At 47.1% G+C, this 20,924-nt stretch overlaps 2 long non-coding RNA genes across 2 annotated transcripts; one reads left to right on the top strand and one right to left on the bottom strand.

Moving 5' to 3' along the window:
- Window positions 1-3,806: 3,806 nt before the first annotated feature.
- LOC125939563 (uncharacterized) lies at window positions 3,807-5,223 on the bottom strand. The gene is made up of 3 exons (XR_007463096.1): window positions 5,040-5,223; window positions 4,101-4,245; window positions 3,807-3,916 (listed from the first exon to the last, which is right to left on the bottom strand). It is a non-coding gene; the product is annotated as an uncharacterized LOC125939563 (long non-coding RNA).
- A 13-nt stretch (window positions 5,224-5,236) lies between these two features.
- LOC125939564 (uncharacterized) lies at window positions 5,237-20,260 on the top strand. Its single transcript, XR_007463097.1, has 4 exons — window positions 5,237-5,570; window positions 9,124-9,200; window positions 17,229-17,309; window positions 19,731-20,260. It is a non-coding gene; the product is annotated as an uncharacterized LOC125939564 (long non-coding RNA).
- The last annotated feature ends 664 nt before the right edge of the window (window positions 20,261-20,924 follow it).

Here is a 20,924-nt window from a genome sequence, read left to right as displayed (position 1 = left end):
TCTGCAATACCCTCCTTTTCAATGAACTTTTTAAGAATACGTGTATTACAAATATGAACGTTGACAGAGTTCATCTATGTTGTGGCAGGTGTCAGAATTTCCCTCCTGTATAAAAACCGAATGATATTGCATCGTTTGTACAGACCGCGTTTTGTTTACCCATGCATTCACCGAGAGACCCTTGGGCTGTTTCCACCTTTTGGCTATTGTGAATAGTGCCGCCATGAACACGGGTGTGCAAACATCTGTTCTCGTCCCTGCTCTCAATTCTTTTTGGTATATACCCGGAAGTGGAGCTGCTGACTCATAGGATGATTCTATTTTGAATTTTTTTGAGGTGCTGCCATATTGCTCTTCAAGTAAGTGTATCATTTTACATTCCTAACAAAGGTGCACTGGGATTCCAATGTCTCCACATCCTGGTCAACATTTGTTATTTTCCTTCTTTTTATAAAAAAAGTCTTAATGTCTATTTTTAAGAGAGAGAGAAAGAGAGAGAGAGAGAGATTGAGCACGAGCAGGGGAGGGGCAGGGACACGATCTGAAGCAGGCTCCAGGCTCCGAGCCGTCAGCACAGAGCCCGATGCGTAGCTGGAACTCACGAATCGTAGGAACGTGACCCGAGCCGAAGTTGGACGCTTAACAGACTGAGCCACCCGGGCACCCCTCTTTCTCTTTTTTTAAATAGTAGCCATCCTAATGGGTATGAAGTAGTTCCACAGTCTCCCTTTGAAACCCTTTTGGATATTTTGAAACATCCTCTTAATATTAGTAGATTATTTTCGTATCTTTATTACTTAATGTTAAAAACAAGACATACCCATTAGAACAAATTCAAAGAGGGGCACCTGGGTGGCTCAGTCGGTTAAGCATCTGACTTTTGGTTTCGGCTCAGGTCATGATCTCACGGTCCGTGGGTTCCAGCCCTGGATCAGGCTCTGTGCTGTCAATGTGGAGCCTGCTTGGGATTCTCTCTCTCTCTCTCTCTCTCTCTCTCTCTCTCTGGCCCTCTCTTACTTGTATGGTATCTCTCTCCCAAAATAAATAAACTTTAAAAAAAACATATTCAAAGATTCCCTTAAAAAAAAACCAAAACCAAAATCAAAACACACACACACACACACACACACACACACACACACACCAGAAAAACAAAACAAAACAAAAACCTTGTCAGGCATTGGAGTTGCTATAATATTCCTTTGGCTGCTCTTCTCCAAACCTTTCTCTAGTCCCAAACTTCTTTGACATCTTGCTTCTGTCTTCCCCACCAGCTGCACCCCTGCATGTGGGAATGATGTTGGCAGGCACGCACCTGCTCAGTTGTTTACAGTATGTCCATTCCCACTGGTTATTGCCTGTGCCTTACTGGTCACTTGATATTTAGAATATCAGTCTTTGCCTGGGAGTCCTTTCTCCTGGATATCTCAAGCTCACGATAAAGTCAGAGAACAGGCTCTGGGGCAGCAGCCATGAGCCAGGGGAAGCAGCTACCCTGAAGGACTTCTCATTTGGCTCACTCAGTAAGAATCCCTTTAAGACCCTGCCCTGTGGGTCCCAGGTGAAATGAAGTCTTTCTCCCCCATCTCTTCCTACTTCCTGCTGCCAATGGAAGTCCTGTCTTCTTCTTCTTTGTGCTCCCACAACACTTTATTTGGGTCTGTAATAACGTATGATTATTCATAAACATGCTGTTCTTTATTAGTTATTTGTATATATCTATCCTCATCACTGGAACGGTTGGGTTTTTTGCTGCCTTTAGCGAGGGCCAAACTGTGCATGTAATGGACATAAGATAAACGTTACCCAATTCACCTGCTTCGGGGCTATGGCTGTGGAAGGCACCGGTGATTTCATCACTGCACTCGTTTGAACACGCGTGCAGTATTGAACTTCTCCAGGTTTGCCCGTGTGAGTTCCAGCGGCAATAGCCAGACCGCTAGTGATGTGTGTTTCCAGTGCTGACTGGAACCCTGGATCTGGACTGTGGCTTAGAAATGACACCGAGGGTTGCTTCCTGGGGTCTCTCTGCCACCGAAGTCACTTCCCGGGACAGACTTTCTGCACCCCCAGGGGTGGGGGGAGGCAAGAAGCTGTTATGTCAAGACAGAAAATGGCGATGGGGAATCCGGTTTCTCTTCTGAGATCATTCTCATCAAGACCCATTCTCAAGCCTTCACTCAGGTTGATGCACAGGTATCTGGCTGGAATCCAAAGGCCAGAGGTTGCCATGCGTGATGGCTCACCCACAGTGCCATGTGGCTTGTTCATGGCCGGACCTTGAAGTCTTAAACTCTGGCTACCCGATCCAGGCAGGGAGTTGTCTAAGAGACGTAAAGGTAAGGGACACTCCAGGGCCTACCCTGGAGGGCTGGGTCAGAGCTCATACCAACTAATCAGGAGTGCAGAGCATGAAGTGACAAAGAAAAGGGACAGAATAATCAGGAATTTGTCCTCATGAACGGAGGCAGTGGCCAAATGACTTGTACTGTATCGTGGTAGGACAGTGCCATGGAACGTGTAGGACACCGTCTGAGGTTGGGCAGACTGTCCACGTAAGTATGCGGAAGCTGTCTGCGCTAGATAGTTGATGGCACATCGGGACGGTCAGCCAGTCGTGGGGGACTGGGGTTGAGGTGAGCTCAGCACTTTCTCACAGGGTAGCTCTAGTCTGAGTCCCTGACACTAAGCTTTTGGTTGCTGAGGCCTCCATTTCAAAGACGGTCATCTCGGATAAACACACTGCCCACCACACAACGAGATAAAGAACCAGGCCACCCCGCCCATGAATTCACCGTTTAGAAAGCCCCGAGTGCCAAAGATAACGGACTGAGTGACCCTGCTTTTCCCTTCCCGTGCTTTGATTTCTGCTCTTATTTTAAACTTGCCAATAAAGGGTGAACCCGAGAAACACTAGGCACCCCATTTTTGACCCCAATAAAGCAAAACCCCAGTTCTGGGCTTGCTCTCGCTCTCTCTCCCTCCCTCCTTCACCAGCCACACACACACCCCCCCCCCCCCCCCCCGCCGCCCATGATCTCACTCCGTGGTCTTGGGCATGCTCTGTACCCTCTAGGACATGTGTGTCATAAACTTTTTTCTTTTCAAAGTTCCTCGACGGCCGTTGCTGAGGTGCGTCTTGTAATCGTAACAGGGACCACGAGAGCCAGTCCGGCCACAACACTGGCTCAGGTCAGGGCCGTGTCCATGGGGGCTGCCCCAGCAGCGTGGGTCCAGGTGAGGGCTGCGGGCACACCTAGCGGACGGTGTCGCCACGGAGAGGCCGAGGCTGACCCTCGACAGTAGCCTCCAGAGAGCTTCCGTCCGCAGCGAGGAATGTAAGCCCTGAGAAAAGCAAGGTGACCAGGACGACTTAGGCCAGCCAGGACAGCGAGAAAGAGCGGGAAAGGGGAAATGGGAAGGGAGAAAACGGGTGGCTCAGAATCCGAGCTGCGTTGCTTCATGTGATAGGTGTCAGGGTTAGAAAATGGCTCAGAGCAGGAGGGTGTCTGAGCGTTTTCGCCTATTACACTCCCTAGACCTTGCCTTTTAAAATCTTACCATGCCTATTTAAAAAGTTCTGTGGAAGAATAAAGTAGCATAAAGACCCACTCTGCCTCTAAGCTTACAGCAATTTTTATCAGCTTCCAGAAGCTTCCTTTTTGAATAATCTCTTAATCACCTTTATTTTAGGAATTGGGAATAGGTAGCATAACTACAAAGGACTCATCCAAAGCCACAGATAGGACTCGGACACACACAACCCTATCCACCCCCCCTCCACACCCCCCACCTCCGCCCCAGCCTCCAGCGCTCCAGGGCAGAACTTTCAAGGTCGGGTCTCATTTGGAGCTTTCCCGTCAAGAATCAACTCCTGTTCTTGGCCTGGCTGCCCTGAGGGCGGGGTGCAGGAGCCCTGGGAAAGGAAAAAAAAAAAAAAAAACAGATCCTAACACCACTTGTTTTGATTCTCCCAACACCCCCTCTCCCCCCGCAGCCGCTTTCTCCCACTGGAGTTTGGGCACTCACGGTTCCATTTGTTCTCATACAAAGGGAAAAATAGATCTGTTTTGAGTTCCCGGTGTACCTGACTCAGTTACCTGACATTGGGGTGTGTTGTTTTCTGCGATGCCTCCAGCTGTACACATTCCTTTCTGGGGTGAATGCTTTGTAGAGACATAAACAGCCAGCTAAGCTGCAGGGAATAAACCTGGAGCTGACTTTTCTTTCTTTGGAGTTACATTCCTGCAGAGATAAATATACAGAAAGACAGACAGATTATAAAGGAGGAAGGACGCCCTGTCAGCATGGGGGCTCCAGAGAGAACAAAAGGGTTATCGGTGCAGAGGCTGAAAATAGAATAGAAAGCTATCACGACTGGGGAAACACTGGAGGCCTTCCTGGGGAACCACCTGCAAAAAAAAAAAAAAAAAAAAAATCTGAAAGTCCCAGGAAAACAAGACCCGGGTCAGCTCAAGTGAAAGCCAAACTTGAGAATCCATGGCCAGCTAGATAGCCAGAAAATGGAGAGGAGAGAAGTCATTGCCTTCGAGTTCTTCAAGTTTTGCTCTGAGCAGGGCGCGCTGGACCCGGGGCACAGGGTTTATTCAGAAAAATGCAGTGGGGCTGGGGCAAGTGAGGACTGGGGCAGGTCTTCGAAATGGGCCACGCTGACCATTCAAACAGACATGGCAACAGAACTGCCAAGGCGTGCATGTTTCTAACACAATACGTGGCAGGTTGGTTTTACATTTAAGACTCTGTAAAAGCTGCTGCTCACCCCCAGCCCCTTCAGTTTGTTTGTTTGTTTGTTTTTGGCAAGCTTGTTTTGGCAAGCTAGAATCCAGTGAACCGAATCAAGGCTGTCTTCAGCTCTGACTCCGTGCAATCTCTCTATTCCTTTGCAGCTCAAGCGGCTGGTGAAAACTGGGCTCCAGAAAGGTTATTTCTCCTCTGTGTCAGTGAGTGGTTAACCTTTGAGTCAACCAACTCTGCACCTACGTTCAGCGTCCTCCCCTCCCCCTCCCCCTTCCCTTTACCTTCCTTTAATTCGAGTACATTTTGTCCAGAGGCCACAAGCTGGTTTAAGATCCAGTGGGTCGCCTGCCCTCCAGAAACGGGTGCTCAGCTGAGTGTAGGGAGTTGGGTGAAACAAACCCAGGAAAGGGAGGTGCCCTTTTAAGAAACCTCAGCCTTCTGGTTAACATAATAATGAGGCCATTATGCCTCCTAGGGGGTCTCTGGGCTTGCCCTAGGGTTTCCGAACAGAAGCCCGCAGCTAGAGATTCAAGCCCTGTACCTCCTCATCAGTGTGCCAGGGCTGAATGCCAGGATGGGTGCCCATCCCAGGGAAAATGGCTTCAGTTTTAAACACCTGTCATCTAAGCTCTTCCCCCTGCCCTCGTAAAATCTGCCCGTTTGCTCTACAGACACCTCTTTTGTCAAATCTTAATTAGTGCCTGGGTGGCTGAGCCGTCCATCCTCCAGAAAGTACCCCCCCCCACCCCATCCCATACCAGCCCCACCTTCCATGTATTTCCACAATGACCAGTCATCTTCACCGGTGTCCGGTAAGTATCTGAAGCTATTGGATTTTGAAAGTGAGACGGATGCCGTCATTCACTCTCATTCATTCATTCACTCACTCATTCATTCACTCACTCATTCATTCAGTTCATTCATTCATTCACTCATTCATTCACTCACTCATTCAGTCATTCATTCACTCATTCACTCATTCATTCATTCACTCACTCATTCATTCATCCAGTTCATTCATTCACTCACTCATTCATTCACTCACTCACTCACTCAGTCATTCATTCAGTTCATTCATTCGTGTATTCCTTCACTCATAATTAATTTTGAATGTCTAGTATGTGCCGGTCACTGGCCTGTGTACTTGAAACGCGTGGAAAAACAACAAAACTTGTTGCCGCGAAAGCTCACGTTATAAGGGAGGGAGGGGAGCGTGGGAGACAGATGGCTAACAATAAACCATAAAGACATTGGGTGGCACATTAGAAGTTACAGAAAGACAACAGAAGCAAAACTAGAGTAGGTAAAGGGGAATCTGGTGGGCAGAGAGAGTGGGGAAAGGAAAAATTTTTTAAATTTTTATTATTTTATTATTTTTAAAATTTAAATCCAAGGTAGTTAATACATAGTGTGATAATGATTTCAGGAGTAGAATTTAGTGATTCATCACATACATGTAACACCCCAGTGCTCATCCCAAGAAGCGTCCTCCTTAACGCCCATCACCCACCCATTTAGCCCATCTCCCCACCCAACACTCCTCCAGCGACCCTCAGTTTGTTCTCTGTATTTAAGAGTCTCTTATGGTTTGTCTCCCTCTCTGTTTTTATCTTATTTTTGCTTCCCTTATGGTCATCTGTTTTGTATCTTAAATTCCACATATGAGTGAAATGGTATGATATTTGTCTCTCTCTGGCTGCTTGATTTCACTTAGCCTAATACACTCTAGTTCCATCCCTGTTGTTGGAAATGGCAAGATTTCATTCTGTTTGAGAGCCGAATAATAGTCCATTGTGTGTATATATATATATATATATATATACTATATCTCCTTTATCTATTCACCTGTTGATGGACATTTGGGCTCAGGAAAAGAAAAATGTAGTAACATTTTCAAGTGCAACTTGAACTCAACTTGTAAAACAAATGACAAATGCGCATTGATGTTCCCTGTCATGAAGAATGGGGGTCTGGCCAATAAACAAGTACACATACACTGTACACGGGCAGTGGTACACATATCACTGTCTGCAGAATCAAATTTTATATTCTGCAGATATTTATATTTATTTAGAAAACGATATTCAGAATACCATTTTATGATTATATACACACATATATGTATATGCATATACATATACATAATAACATGTGCTGTAATTTAATTTAAAAATGTACCATCGGGGCTCCTGGGTGGCTCTGTCGGCTAAGCGTCTGACTTCGGCCCTGGTCATGATCTCATAGTTTGTGAGTTTGAGCCCCGCGTCGGGCTCTGTGCTGATGGCTCACAGCCTGGAGCCTGCTTCGGATTCTGTGTCTCCCTCTCTCTCTGTTGCTCCCCTGCTCGTCCTCTGTCTCTCTCTGTCTCTCAAAAATAAATAAACTTAATTAAAAAAAATTTTTTTTACATGTACCATCAAGGTGCTTTGATACCTCTTTCAAATCAGGTAGATATATATTCCCATATATATGAAATTTCTAGTTGCCCAAATTGTCTTTTTGTTTCTTCTGGAAGAACTTGCTAACACGATCAGCTCACATCTCTTGGTAACATGAACAGCAGAGGCAACTTGCTGCCTTTGACCCTGTTCTGCTGATCAAGCTTGAAGCAACTTCATGCTGGCCTTCAGCCCAAGGTGGCTTTTGGGGGCAAAGGTAACTTCAGGCAACAGGGAGTGGGTGGGGGGGGAGGGGAAGAAGGGGAGAGGCTGGCCCAGCAACAGGAGACTCGTGCTCCCAGTAAAGGAGGATGGAACAGGGGAGCAGGGTGATTGGCCACACATCTCCTTGTACACTTCATTCAGCTCTGCACCCCAAGTCAGAACCCCACTTTCTGGTTTCTTTGAAAGTATTTAGTGCACAAATAAGCAGATCGGAGATAAGGAATGTCCAGTCATTGTTCAAGGATTTTCTGGAATTTGAAGCATTGTGACTTTTGTTGTTTAGAAAGGCTTTGGTTGCCTGTTTATCATCCAGCGCAGGCTCATGAATAACTTCCTGGGGGACTGGCCCACATTCTTGGTCCTGTTGGCGTCTCTTGCCCAGCAAGGCTCACTCGGGGCGTCTTCCCAACATCCTGTCTGAGAACGACCTTCTTTTCTCCACTTACTAAGCTCTGAGTCCTTATTGAAATGACCTCCTGCGCAGGAAGGCCCACTGTGGCGCCTGGCAGGAGAAAACAGTTCTGGTTTCTAGGAAGTTACACACACACACACACACACACACACACGCAAAGTCTCGTTCAGAAAAGGCAAAATGTTTCTGTTCCTCTACAGGGTTGATACGGAAAACTAGCAGACATTCCAGCAACGTCCAGAACAGAAGGTAAAGACAGGTGCAGGGTACACAGCTGGAAGTCAGAGAACACAACAAGCTTCGTGTCCACAGGCACAGCTGCCTTAGTGACCCCGCCATGCGGATGTGGGCGCTTAAACAAAGCCAAGGGCATACGAATGTGTCTCGTGGGTATGCTCAGGCTTGAAAACTACTCAGTGGAAAGCTGGCAAAGTGTAAGCATTTCAGAGAAAGATAACCACGGAACTTATCTTAGCATCTAGGTAGCATTTTGCTCTTGCCCAATATGTTCTAAAGCTGCCGGGCTTTTTTCACTTTCCCAAGTGGGATCAGTGAGGGTGAGGGGAGCCCCAAAGAGAGAGACGGGTTCTTTAAATTCATCCTAGGTCCTAAATGAGACCTTGCTAGAACACGACAAAAACTATTAGGACTCTGGTGACCAAAAAGTTGTGCCTTGCCCTTGGTCAACTGTTGGGTCATCCGTTGGTTGTGATGCAGAACTATGATGCCCACTTCAGATGTTCAGTGTGCCTCATCCACTCTCCGGGCTGGTGATGAGTGCTGGTGTCATGGGCAGGTGACCGGTGCCGGGGTCCAGGTTCCGCTCTCAGACGGGACCCACACCTTCTGTTTTTACACTCTGCTGTCACCTTGAAATTCTTTTTTTTTTTTCATTCTTTAATTTTGTCATTTCTTTTTTATTTGAGAGAGAAAGAGAGATAGCATGCAAGTTGGGGCAAGGGGCACAAGGAGAGAGAAGGGAGAGAGAGAGAGAGAGAGAGAGAGAGAGAATCGTAAGCAGGCTCTACGCTCAGCACAGACTCTAACATAGGGCTCAATCCCAGGACCCTGGGATCATGACCTGAGCTGAAGTCAAGAGTTGGACGTCCAACCGACTGGGCCACCCAGTTGCCCCACCATCTTGAAATTCTTAATAATGTTGTCTTTGAACTTCTGTTTTGTAAATGAAGTCCAATCAGATGGCAGAGGATTCATGTGGGCTGAGTAGTTACATGCAATATGGATGCCCATTGGTTCTTGTTCTTACTGCCTATTTATTTGTGCCATTAGGGATTCCCCCATGATCATGGAATTTCACAGGATTCATGATGTGCCAGAGCCCAGGGAAGACTTGAAACAAATAGGAGGTAAGCATGCCTATGACTAAGTTGGGAGCAGGAAAGGAGGAGGGGCACCGACTGTTCTAAGTGAACACAGAACTTATTCAATGCAGGAAGAAGGCAGTGGTTTTCTAAGAAACACAAACGAGCACAGAACCATGTCATGTCCTTTCTTACTGTTGTTTCTTCTCTGTATTAGCCAACACTTGGGCTGACGATGAAGGCAGAGAAGGAATTGGAAAGACAGAGCAAATGATACTTGTTTTTCTTTTCAGTTCTTTCTTACTCACCAGTAAGCCAGAGGTCTGGACTGTTGGAGAAAATGTGTGTATGTCATGAAAAGAAATAGAGACAGTTGAGTTAGTTTTTTTGTAGCATTTCCACTGTTTGGGGAAGAACAAAATGAACTACAAATTATGAATTATGTAATTCTGGTGATCCTGGATATGAGTTACACACTCTTACATTTGCATTTAAAACTGGCATCACACACATAAAGAAGAATGGTGAAATTCAGGCTAAAAATGAAAAGTTTTCATTTTTTTTTATTACGGTGACATAAACAAGTAATAAAAACACCATGGCAAGTTGAGAGATTGCAGAAAAGCTCTATATTATAGTACCTTAAACAACATTTTCCCCCCTTGCTTTTAAACAGTTTTCATTTTGGGGCATCTGAGTAGCTCAGTCTGTTAAGCCATGGTTCATGAGATCAAGCCCCGTATTGGGCTCTGCACTGACAGCTTGGAGCCTGCTTGGGATTCTCTCTCTCTCTCTCTCTCTCTCTCTCTCTCTTTCTCTCTCTCTATTTCTTTTTCTCCCCCTCCCCCAATGTGCATGCTCTCTCTCTCTCTCTCTCTCTCTCTCTCTCTTAAAATAAATAAATAAACATTAATTTTTTTTTTTCATTTTGCTCTGGGCCCCACCAAGTAGGTAGCTGATGATAAATATAAAAGTTTGTAGAAACACCTAATGTGGTTGTTAGATTCAACCCTGATCATAGTGTTCACAGCACGTTTAGTTAGGATTTCATTTTAGGGATTGTCTTTGTTTAGATTCCCCCAGAAGGACACCCTGAGATAAAGATTTGAGTGGAAGTGATGTATTTGGAAGACGATCCCTGAAAACACCAATAGGGAAGTGTAGGAGGGTGGAAAGAAGGAGAGAGAGAGAGAGAGAGAGAGAGAGAGAGAGAGAAAGAGAGAATGGAGGCAATTAACTGTATGCTATCAAACTAGTTACCTTTGTGGGGAACTGGAATTCGATCCTGCTGGGAACCCCTGGAGACAGTGGTATCCCACAGTTACCCCAGATGAAGACCAAGGGAGCTGGGGTATTTGTCTTTCAACTTTCCATCTGTCCTTAGAGGAAGGCTATTCTTGGGACCATTAATTATATATAATTTCTGGCTTGTTCTGCTCATGGCTACCATCGCAGAGTATTGCAGGTATGGGAAGGGTACCAACAGCATCTACGCCATTCGTCAAGCAATAAAAGATCCTATACAGATCAGAGATACCTGTTAAAATGACTAGTGAGACCGGTGGAGAAAAAAAGACAAAAATAAAACAATGATGAATCTTTGCTCTGCCTGGATGAGGCTTCAGAAAAACACAATCATAAGAGTCCTTATAGAGAGGGGTCCTAGATGATGGCATTATATGTGTTTCTGTGAAGAATGAGATGAAACTTTCAGGACAGTAGAGAAATACAGTAGATCCTAATGGAGGTTGCGAGTTCATGTGTAGCTAGCACAGATTTGCTAAGGAGAGCCCGCAGTCCATCAGGAGGTCTGGAAAGAGAATCTTACCTTTGTGCCACTCACCAAAGGCCAGCGTCGGACCTTATGAGGAATTTAGTCTTTGATGATTTTGGCCTGGCTTGTGATTTCCCAATGCCCCAGGGGTCTGAGATATACTGCCCAGCCCCCCGAAAAATCCCACTGGGGCATTAATGACTGATACCGGCCCAACGTATGCCCAGCTCCAAGCTGATTTACTTTTGACCTTTCCCCCTGCTCCCAGAACTTAATTATGTTTGATTTCGCGGTGTTTTGAAAACTTCATTGTATTTTAATGGATTTCTCTTAATTTTATTTCTTCACTTACATGAGAAACTCATTCCTGGGCAAGTTCTCTGTCCTCTTTTCTTACTCTCACGGTGCTCAGCCTCGCTGGACACGGAATAGGGGAGCACTGATTTCTTGCTGATTAACCAACTCCCCCCGGGGCCACAGAGCACCACTGGAGGCAGCTGCTGACAGGGGGGGACGGTCCTGGTGGGTCCCCCACAAGCTTCTGAACTTTGGGCCTATGCCCAAACTAGGTCAGGACACACACTATCTGATGCTATGTGGGGTACCTGGGCTTCTGAGATGTATCCTGGAGCTGGGGGAATGCGGGAGGCGTAGGGCCGCTCCCAGGAGGGGCCGAGATGCCTGCAGTGATGGGAGTTGAGGGGCTTGGCGTGGGCTGTCCAGGCATCACGGGACCTGGTACCTGACCTGGCCGGGGAGGATGAGTGGTGGCATCTGGTGATGTATCAGAGGGTAGGGAGGGGGCTGCTGATGGGACATCATGCCAGGGTGCCCTGCTCTTCCAAGTGGTGCCGGGCCAGGTCCTGCTGAGTGCCGGTGCCCCTGCTGAGGGTTCTGTCTATTGGCTGCCTAGCTCACGACTCGGGGTATGCCTGCCATGCCACGTGCAAGTTGTGGCATGCAGTAAACACCTGCTCCTCTGTCCTTCCGAAGCCTCTTTCTCCACGCGTTTCCTGCTCCTCAAAATGTCGAAGCCGGACCCTCACTTTCTTCATTTGTGTCTCAAGCAGGAGAGCGACCGGGGACTTGACCTTCCTCTCCTCCGCAGCAGCCAGGTGTTTGGTTTGTTTGCAGCAGAGGCAGGAGCAGCTGTGTGGTTGTGGCTCAGAAACGCCGCGTTCTGCGGTCTTCTTCCCGAGATCGCATTCTAGTGAGTTCCTGGTGCTCTTTGCTCGCCTTTCTTCCGATTCAGTTTCCTCCCTGACTTCACTTTCTTGCTCTGTCCCACAGATTTTTTTTTTCATTTTCTCCATCTTGTGTCTTCTCGTCTTCATCTGCTTCATTTTCTGTCTTTGTTTTCTGCCTTTTCAGGCATCAGTGTCTGTTTCCATTTTTTTTGTTGTTGTTGTTTTTTCCCTTTCCAGCTTCTCTGGCTCAGTGTGTCCCATGTCAACCATACAGCTGCCTTCCTGGCCTGGGGCACTAATGGGGGGATTTGTGGAATGCAGTGGCAATTGAGGAACTTAGCTGGGGGCAGGAAATCGCTTATACAGAGAGTCAACAGGAAATATGCGTGGATGGCCAGGTACACAGCAAATCCTCATGCTTTGCTTTTGGTGAATGCACATGAGCACTTGTGAAATATAATGTTGGTAAAAAGATAGCAGTTGAGCCAATGCCGTTGAGAGGAGGAGTCCATTTTTTCTGAATCATTTTGATTTTAAAAGTTCATATTAAGTGAACAAAGTGTGAGAGTACATGTGCATTCACTTGCCTGAGCTTCATTTGACATTTTTAAAAGGCCAGACCACTTTTTACTTTTTTAAAAATATTTATTTATTTTGAGACACGGAGAGAGAGAGAGAGACAAAGGGCGAGTGGGGAGGAGCAGAGAAAGAGGGAGACCCAGAATCCGAAGCAGGCTCTAGGCTCTGAGCTGTCAGCACAGCGCCCGAGGTAGGACTCAAACTCATGAACAAGATAATGACCTGAGCTGAAGTCGGACACTTGACCGAATCACCCAGGTGCCCCCACGTCTTACTTCTTTATTCACTTTTCACCGTTGCATTCTGCTGGGCCTGGGGTTTGATTTTTACCATATATACAAGCTGACAAATTAGTTGTTAGTGTCTCCTGGATGCCGGCAGAAGCTACGAGACTCTCGGCTCAGAGAAAAAGGACCCTATCATCCATGGTGTTGCAAACAACATAGGCCACCTCTCGCCAAGGAAACGCAACGTGGCCCAGATGGATGCCACTCGGGGGGTTTGTGTGTTAAGCGACACAGAACGTAGGGGATCCACTACAAACAGTAAGATACCTCGTCCCTTGGTCAGGAAGAGGTGTTGCCTCATTTCTCAAGTGACCAGCTTCAAAAACAGTCCTGAAAAATTGCCTGGGTAAAGGGTGGCAGGCCTTGCAAGGGTGGCACACCAAGTAAGAGGTGGAGGAGATATTAAAACTCCCATTCGAAATGCATTCCTTAAATTTAAGAAGATAGAAGAAGTTATGAACGTATGGAAGGAAAAATGCAACATTTAGTTTAAAATAAAAAAGACGAGGGGGCCCTGAGTGGCTCAATCAGTTAAGCATCTGACTTCGTCTCAGGTTATGATCTCACGGCTCGTGAGTTCGAGCCCCATGTCGGGCTCTGTGCTGACAGCTCGGAGCCTGGAGCCTGCTTCGGAGTCTATGTCTCCCTCTCTCTCTCTGTTCCTCCCCGACTCGCACTCTGTCTCTCTCTCCCTCAAGAATAAATAAACATTAAAAAATATTTTTAAAAACGTGAGTCACCTAGTTAGGCATGAACATTCCATGTCTGAGATACGATTACACTGGATGGCTTTAATAGCAGAGTAGACACAGTGAAGGAAAATATTAGTGAACCTAGGGACTCAGCAGTAGATAACTTCAAAATGGAACACGCGAGAGGAGGGGCACCTGGGTGGCTCAGTTGGTTAAGCATCTGACTGTTGATTTCCGCTCAGGTTATGATCTCACGGTTCGTGAGATCAAACCCCCGCATCAGGCTCTGTGCTGAGAGAATAAAGCATGCTTGAGATTCTGTCTCTCCTTCTCTCTCTCTCTTTGCCCCTCCCAGCTCACATACTCACTCTCTCTCTACAAATAAATAAATAAACTTTTAAAAAAGGAAACATATGGAACACACAGAGGAAAAAAAAAAAGATGAACAAACGTCAACGGAAAATCAGTGGGCCCTGGGACAACCGCTAGTGGGTTCGTGCATGTGGAACTGAAGTTGAAAGAGGGGATAAAAAGTGACTGAAAATTTCATACAAATTGTAGAAAACTGTCAACTCACAGGGCCAAGAAACTCAACAGAAATCAAGCAGGAAAAAATGGAAAAAAAAAAAAAAAAGACTCTAAGGCACATCATAATCAAATTCCACTCGCGGTGGGGGATGAAGTCCATGAAAAATTTTAGTATATGTGCTGCTGAAGCGAGCACAGTCCACGAAAATTTTGAAAATTTAGATTAGATTAAAAAAATCTTGGTAAAGGGAAAAAGCTTAGGATTAACCAAAGGAAAAACATACACATTATATACAGAAGAACAAAGGTAAGAATCTTAGAAGACTTCCCTTTGGAGACAGTGCAAGTTAGAAGACAATGGAGCCTCACGTTGAATTACTGAAGGAACAAACTAGCAAAGAAACAAGTAACTGTTGACCTGGAATTCTCTACCAGCAAAAATAACCTTCAAAAACAAAGGTAAAATAGAGACTGTGTCGGACATATAAAGTTGAAAGAGATCATCACTGGTAGACCCATGCCATAAGACATGGTCAAGGAACTCCTGCAGGCAGAAGGCAAAAAACACCAGATAAAAAGCTGGGTCTATGCAAGGGAACGAAGGACGTCAGGACCGATGTCTGTTCACTTCACCCATGACATCAGCTCCTTCCAATAGCTCCCCTCCAGTTTTCAGTCTCCATGCGGAACAGAAATGCCTTGGAAAGCCCTTAGTTCTCAGCACTGTGATGTGAACAAGAAACATGGTTTGTGCTACAGGTCTGAAAGAAGAAAGATAGGAGAGAAGGTCGTCGAACTTGGAGGGGAGCGCGGCTGAGGAAGAGAGACCCCAAAGGAGAATGGCCCTTCTTTGTAGCCAGGGACAGAGGATTAAAGTTCCTGTGTGTTTCCTTCTGGGAGACGCTGGTAATCTTTTCCCTTATGGAGATTATAAATAATAGAAGGAGGTGGTGGTGAATCAGAAGAATTTAGCAATATACAGTTTAGAGTCGACTTAAAATTTTGCATTGGTATATTTGAGAGTAGCAGGAGAAGTAGTTGGACTTTGGAGGCATTGGGAAATAGAGACAGGAAATTAAACTGCAGCCCCTGTAGTCAAAATGTGCATAGACTTAACCCCCACTGCCGTTCTCAACCCAGCTTTACCTTCCTGAGAGTAAACGTACGCAATTTTCTCTCTGTGAGTAACTGCTTTAGGTGTTATTGAACACCCAAAGATGCAAGGCAGAGGATTCTGCCCTCAAGGATGTATTTACAGAGATGGCATATTCCCCTCCCATCTCTCTCCCTTGCATCCCACTTATTTCCTTTCTGTTTTTATCTGTCTCACTCCATACCCACAGACGGAATAAATTCCAGTCTGGAGCCACAAATGATGGATGTTAAAGAAGTGATGCAGGCCATTGTTTCAGAAGCAGGGGTGGGGGGACGGTTCAGGGAACATTTTATGGATGAGAGAGGTTTTACGCTGGAAAGAAACGGGAATGTGATGAATGGAGCCAGAGCATAGGTGCCTTTCTGTCTGGGAAGATAAGGTGTTGAATGGTAGATCTGTTGGGTTTGAAGAGTGGATGGCTACTTACTTTAAGTAGGCTGTTTATTCCCCAAATAAGTCTGATTCAGAAGGGAAGAAAGGCCATAGATACACATCTGTCTGTAAGTTTCCTGTGGCATTGAGGTGTCTCAGAAGGGAGTGTGCCTGGGATCTCCAAGAAGAAGTCAGGAGAGAAGGGCGGAGAGGTCAGTGCACACATCTCAGAGGTAAGAGAGGAGCCAGGAGGGAGATGCTGTGGAATCAGAAGGTCAAGTGTGTCGAAGCCTGGATGGTGTGTGCCATATCCCATGATGTGGAACAGAGCCTGAGGGCAAGCCACCAGACTGGGTGGCTGAAAGGGGGACTGAGAGTGGGCAGCTCCAGAAAAAAGCCAGATCTCGGAGGGCTGGGGAGGAGGTGGGCGAGGTGGGGGCAGGGGCAGGGCCACATGGGCCCAGATGGAGACTTTGGGCAAATTCAAGAAAGTACTCGCCTGGGAAGACCAAGTAGAAAAATGTGCTTTTTTTTTGCATCAAGAAAAAGACATCCCATTCTCTGGAAGATGCAGTCCCGTGCCCCTTGCCTTGGCAAGTGGATTCAGGACTGGATTCAGCCATCGTTCATCTCTGACCCAAGTGTCCCTGAGCAGAGGGTAACCTATGGACTGAGTACATGGTGATTCTGTGTAGGGACACACAGCACCAAGTGCTCATTGAAGGCGGCGGATGGTACAGGGAATGGCGAAATAGTAAAATCATTCAAGGGGCAGAAGAGGTCCCAGGAAAGGGTTGGAAAAGAAATCTGTGCATCTTTCTAGGCACAAAACTATGTCTCCTGCCCTTCCCCTGCCCCCCCACCTTTGTCGGTCATTTCTACGCCCGCGGATTTCAGAATTGTTTAGGAGGAGACACCCATGTGTGATGCCAATCACGCTGTTATAGGCTGCACTGTGCCCACCCAAAATTGATACATACCTCAGAATGTGATTATTTGGAGTTACAGACTTTAAAGAGGGAATTAAGTTAAAACGAGGCCATTAGGATGGGCCCCCATCCAATAGGAATGGCGCCCTTAAAGAAGAAGAGATTAGGACACAGACAACTCAGACTGGACACAGTGAATGTGACAACACAGCAAGGCGGCCCCCTCTGCAAGCCGAGGAGAGAGGTCTCAAGCTTACTGCCACCTTGATGGTGGACCCCGCGCCCCCTGAACTGTGAGGGAAGAAATTTCCGTTGTTCACGCCTCCCCGGTCTGTGGTACTTTGTGCCGGCAGCCCTAGCAAACGAAGACACACAGTCGGAAAAAAATTTCGTGACACAACTACGACACACACCTAGTCCCTTGCTAGGGTTTTGGAAAGTGCACAGTGAGCCTCACGATAGCGTGTGCGTTAGCGAGATGCCATCAGGGTACCTGTGACTACACGTGCACAGCGCTCGGCGCATGGCAAGTGCTCCACAGGTTAACTCTTCCTCTTGTTTTCCCGCAGGCAAGAACAGCTCCTTGAGGACCAACATCACCATCTCTTCTGCTTTGGAAATGAACCAGAAGTATTTATCCCGTGGCCCTGGTACGTCAACCTTTCACTTTACGGACCTGAACCGTGGGACGTTGAAGTCCAGTTAGGGGGAAACCAGACACACAAGGGAAATGATGAGGGAGGAAGGCGGGTCTGGACCTTGAATGCTTGCTGTGCGCCAGGCACTATGTCCTGCATTTCATGTTACGTCTGTCTCATTTTAATCCTCTGCAGAGTTACGAGCTGGAAGTCTTTGCCTCTTTTTGGTAAAGATGTGAATATTGATTAGCAAGAATAAACCCAAGTGCGTGGGCATCAAACCCACGTAGGCGGTGACTGTTAGAATAGCCCTGCCACCACCCCCACCCCGCCTTGTGACCTTCCTGATAACCTTGGGAAGCAAGGGCGGACCTACTGTTCACACTGTTTTATGTATTAGGAAAATACGACCCAGGAAATACTGGATCATTCACACACACACTCGATGTCAGACAGTAAGTCAGTTCTTAAACCCACAGAGGTGTTTTGGCTGTTGATCTGATAATCAGACATTCAGATGCCGTTTAGATATTCATATTCTCAGGAAGTGACTCTCAGGATGGTGTCCCTGCACTGCAGGTGGCTCTGACTTTGAAGCGGGGTTTTGGAATGCTATGTTTTGTGTGTGAGATGGGGGCCCTTTGGTCACAATGGTGTCAGCCATCGTCTGACAGTAGTGGACCCAGCATGGGTTTGGGGGTCAGAAGATAGAATCCTGGCCCTGGCTCTGCCACAGATTGGCTGGATAACCTTGGGGACTTGATTCTTCCTGGTCCTATGTTTCTCCTCCGCAAATAGAAGACACCACGCTTCATGATTTCTGAGACTTGTTAAAAAATCTGATGTTGTGTATCAGAATCGCTGAATGGCCCCGAGGCACTGGTAAGAAGCCCAGAGGCATATGGAGGCGGAGATTTGTCCCCTGTCATCTCAGCAAGAAGGGAATCCCCCACCATGGGCAATGCCTCTTATGGCTCCAATTGCATGGCGCAGACATGATGAGGCAGCCAAGTCCTCATTAATGTCATGATTACGGTGACAAGTCTGCTGGGGGCCTGAAGGCACCCGATTTGCCCTCCGAGGACTTGCAAGTGGAAATCCTTCATGCGCTCTCTGGCCACAGAACAGAGAGTCCTAGAACAAAGCCTGTTTTGGTCTTTTGTCTTGGCGCGGGGTGAGACCGTATCTCCAGCATAAACTACGCTGCTTGTATTGTTTTCATGCCCTCAGTAAAAAAGGAAAACACAACCAAGTGGTTTGGTTAGTTTTGGCATGCACAACTCAGGGTGGGAAATTCCCTCCGATTCTGGCTGATCACCCAGTATTTAATTTTTAAAATCAGTGTGTCAGTTCCAAAATACCAGAAGTTCTTGCTGAAGGGTATTCACAAAGAATGGGACATCCTGGTGTTTGGAAAAAACATTCCAGTTCGTTGGCATCACAGCACTTACTGTAATGTCAGCGATAAGAGCAGTGACCACACTGCGGGGTAGGTCCCTAGGGACTCCCTGGGGGAAGCCTCTCCATTTATGGTGAAGACGTGGAGAGCTGATGTGTGAACGTGGACAGCTTGTGCCTGGGGTAGCACCTCCGAGGTGTCCCGGGGTTGAGATCAGCGAGCCCCAAGGAACTGCCTTCAGCCTCAGGGGCCATGGGTCCTTGCCCACCAGTTATCCCATCTAGTTTTGAAGTCCACTGTCTGCTCTTGGGCAGACCTTGGGCCTAGCTTTGGGAAGCTTCTGACTTGCTGGTTTGAGGTGCACCAACTTGGGGGGCCTCTAGGTTCTGCTTCCCAAGTTAGAGCCTATGACTTGGTACCTTGCCTGACAATGGTCTGGTCCCCGGCAACCCCCACTTGGGGCCACAGACATCATGCATCGGCATCCACGGGGCATTGGCTAAAAGTTCAGCATTCAGCCCCACCCTAGATGTAGTGAATCCGACCCTGCATCTTAACAGGAACTCCGGGGTGATTCATTTGCACGTTTCAGTTTTCCAAGCCCCGTGCTGGAATACCTTCAATAGAGGCGTACCATCCTGTACACCCATGAGACAGATTAACCATCTGCTTAGTTTGGTTGTAAGAAGACTTAATTCAGGAAGCTTGATGGGTACAATCAGAACTTCGCCTAGATATAGATAGATAGAGAGAGAGCGATGATGGAGATAGAGATAGAGAGGTAGAGATAGAGATCTCCTATGTATATGCACACACATACATAAAAAAGTCATCCATGATCGTTTTTCCATATGCATTCTGAAATAGCACAGTTAATACCAGACAGAGTGTGCTAAAAGTCTTTCTGGTAGCAGCTCTGAAAAGTATTTTGCCGAGGGCAGGACAGCAAGGAACCTTCTGCACAATCAGACGCCATAAACCAAATGGGAGTCCAGATGGCCAGCAACCTCTGCTTTCCTCTCTGCTTTCATCAGGTTTCTCTGCCAACTCGAGGGCACACGTAGGGGCACGTTGAAATGACCCAGGTCCTTCTGGAGTTCCCAAATGTGGCTCGCGTGCAGTGGGCGGGGCCGGCTGAGACCCAGAGGCCACGGGAATTGCTGCAGGAGGAGGTGCCAAGGGGCCGGGGTTGTTTCTGAGGTTGCTGTGCAGCAGCCTCAGCATGCTCGAAGCTGGACGTTTCATTCCTTCTTGGAAGACGAGGTCATAATTCAGTTGCAGTCATCATTTTCCAGTTCCTCTCTAATATTTATGTGAAAACTCCTTTAGTTGGCTTCCTTGATGCCTGTAAATGTCATCACCCTGGGGCGCCTGGGTGGCTCAGTCGGTTGAGCGTCCACCCTCGGCTCAGGTCACGATCTCATGGTTCATGGGTTCGAGCCACGTGTCAGGCTCTGTGCTGACAGCTCGGAGTCTGGAGCCCGCTTTGGATTCTGTGTCTCCCTCTCTATGCCCCTCCCCCACTCATGCTCTGTCTCTCTCTCTCTCTCTCTCTCAGAAATAAATACGCATTAAAAAAAATTTAAATGTCATCACTCTGAAACTTTCTAAAAGTAAAATACACACACACACACACACACACACACACACACACCTATACATACACACAACACCTGAGTTCAACAATGCCGATGGCTCCCAACTTTTTTTACACACTAAACACCTACCTGCTTACCTTCTTCTTTTGATATTCCCTGATTTAAATCGTGGCCCTGCAAGGTCTGGGGTCCCCTCGGTGACCTGTACTTGCCTGCATTGAAGAGATCTCGTCTGATGAAGTGACATAGTCATAAGCCAAGGAGACTGTACCCTTTCCTCTCGCCTGTGGGGTTTGGAGAGTGAGAATTGCCTCCCCTCCCCCGCTTTGTGGGACCCACGCTTCATTGTTTGTCTGTATACAGAATTCCGATGCTGCTGTCATGAATTGCCACCGATTTAGTGGCTTACAACAATGTGTTATCTCCTGATTCTCAAGGTCCAAAGCCTAAAATCTGTCTCACCAGGCTGAAGTCAAAGTATCACAGGGATGGCTCCTCCTGGAGGTGCTAGAGGAGAACCACTCCCGGCCTCTTTCCACTTCTAGAGGCTTCCAGCACTCCTGGGCTCATGGCTGCACCCTCTGACCTCTGCTTCATCATCACGCGTCTCAAGATACAGACCGTCTGGTC

The sequence above is a fragment of the Panthera uncia genome, assembly GCF_023721935.1.
Source record: "Panthera uncia isolate 11264 chromosome B2 unlocalized genomic scaffold, Puncia_PCG_1.0 HiC_scaffold_25, whole genome shotgun sequence".
In the NCBI taxonomy this organism is placed as follows: Eukaryota; Metazoa; Chordata; class Mammalia; order Carnivora; family Felidae; genus Panthera; species Panthera uncia.
Note: the sequence above shows the minus strand (reverse complement) of the source record. Positions and strands in the feature narration are given on the sequence as shown.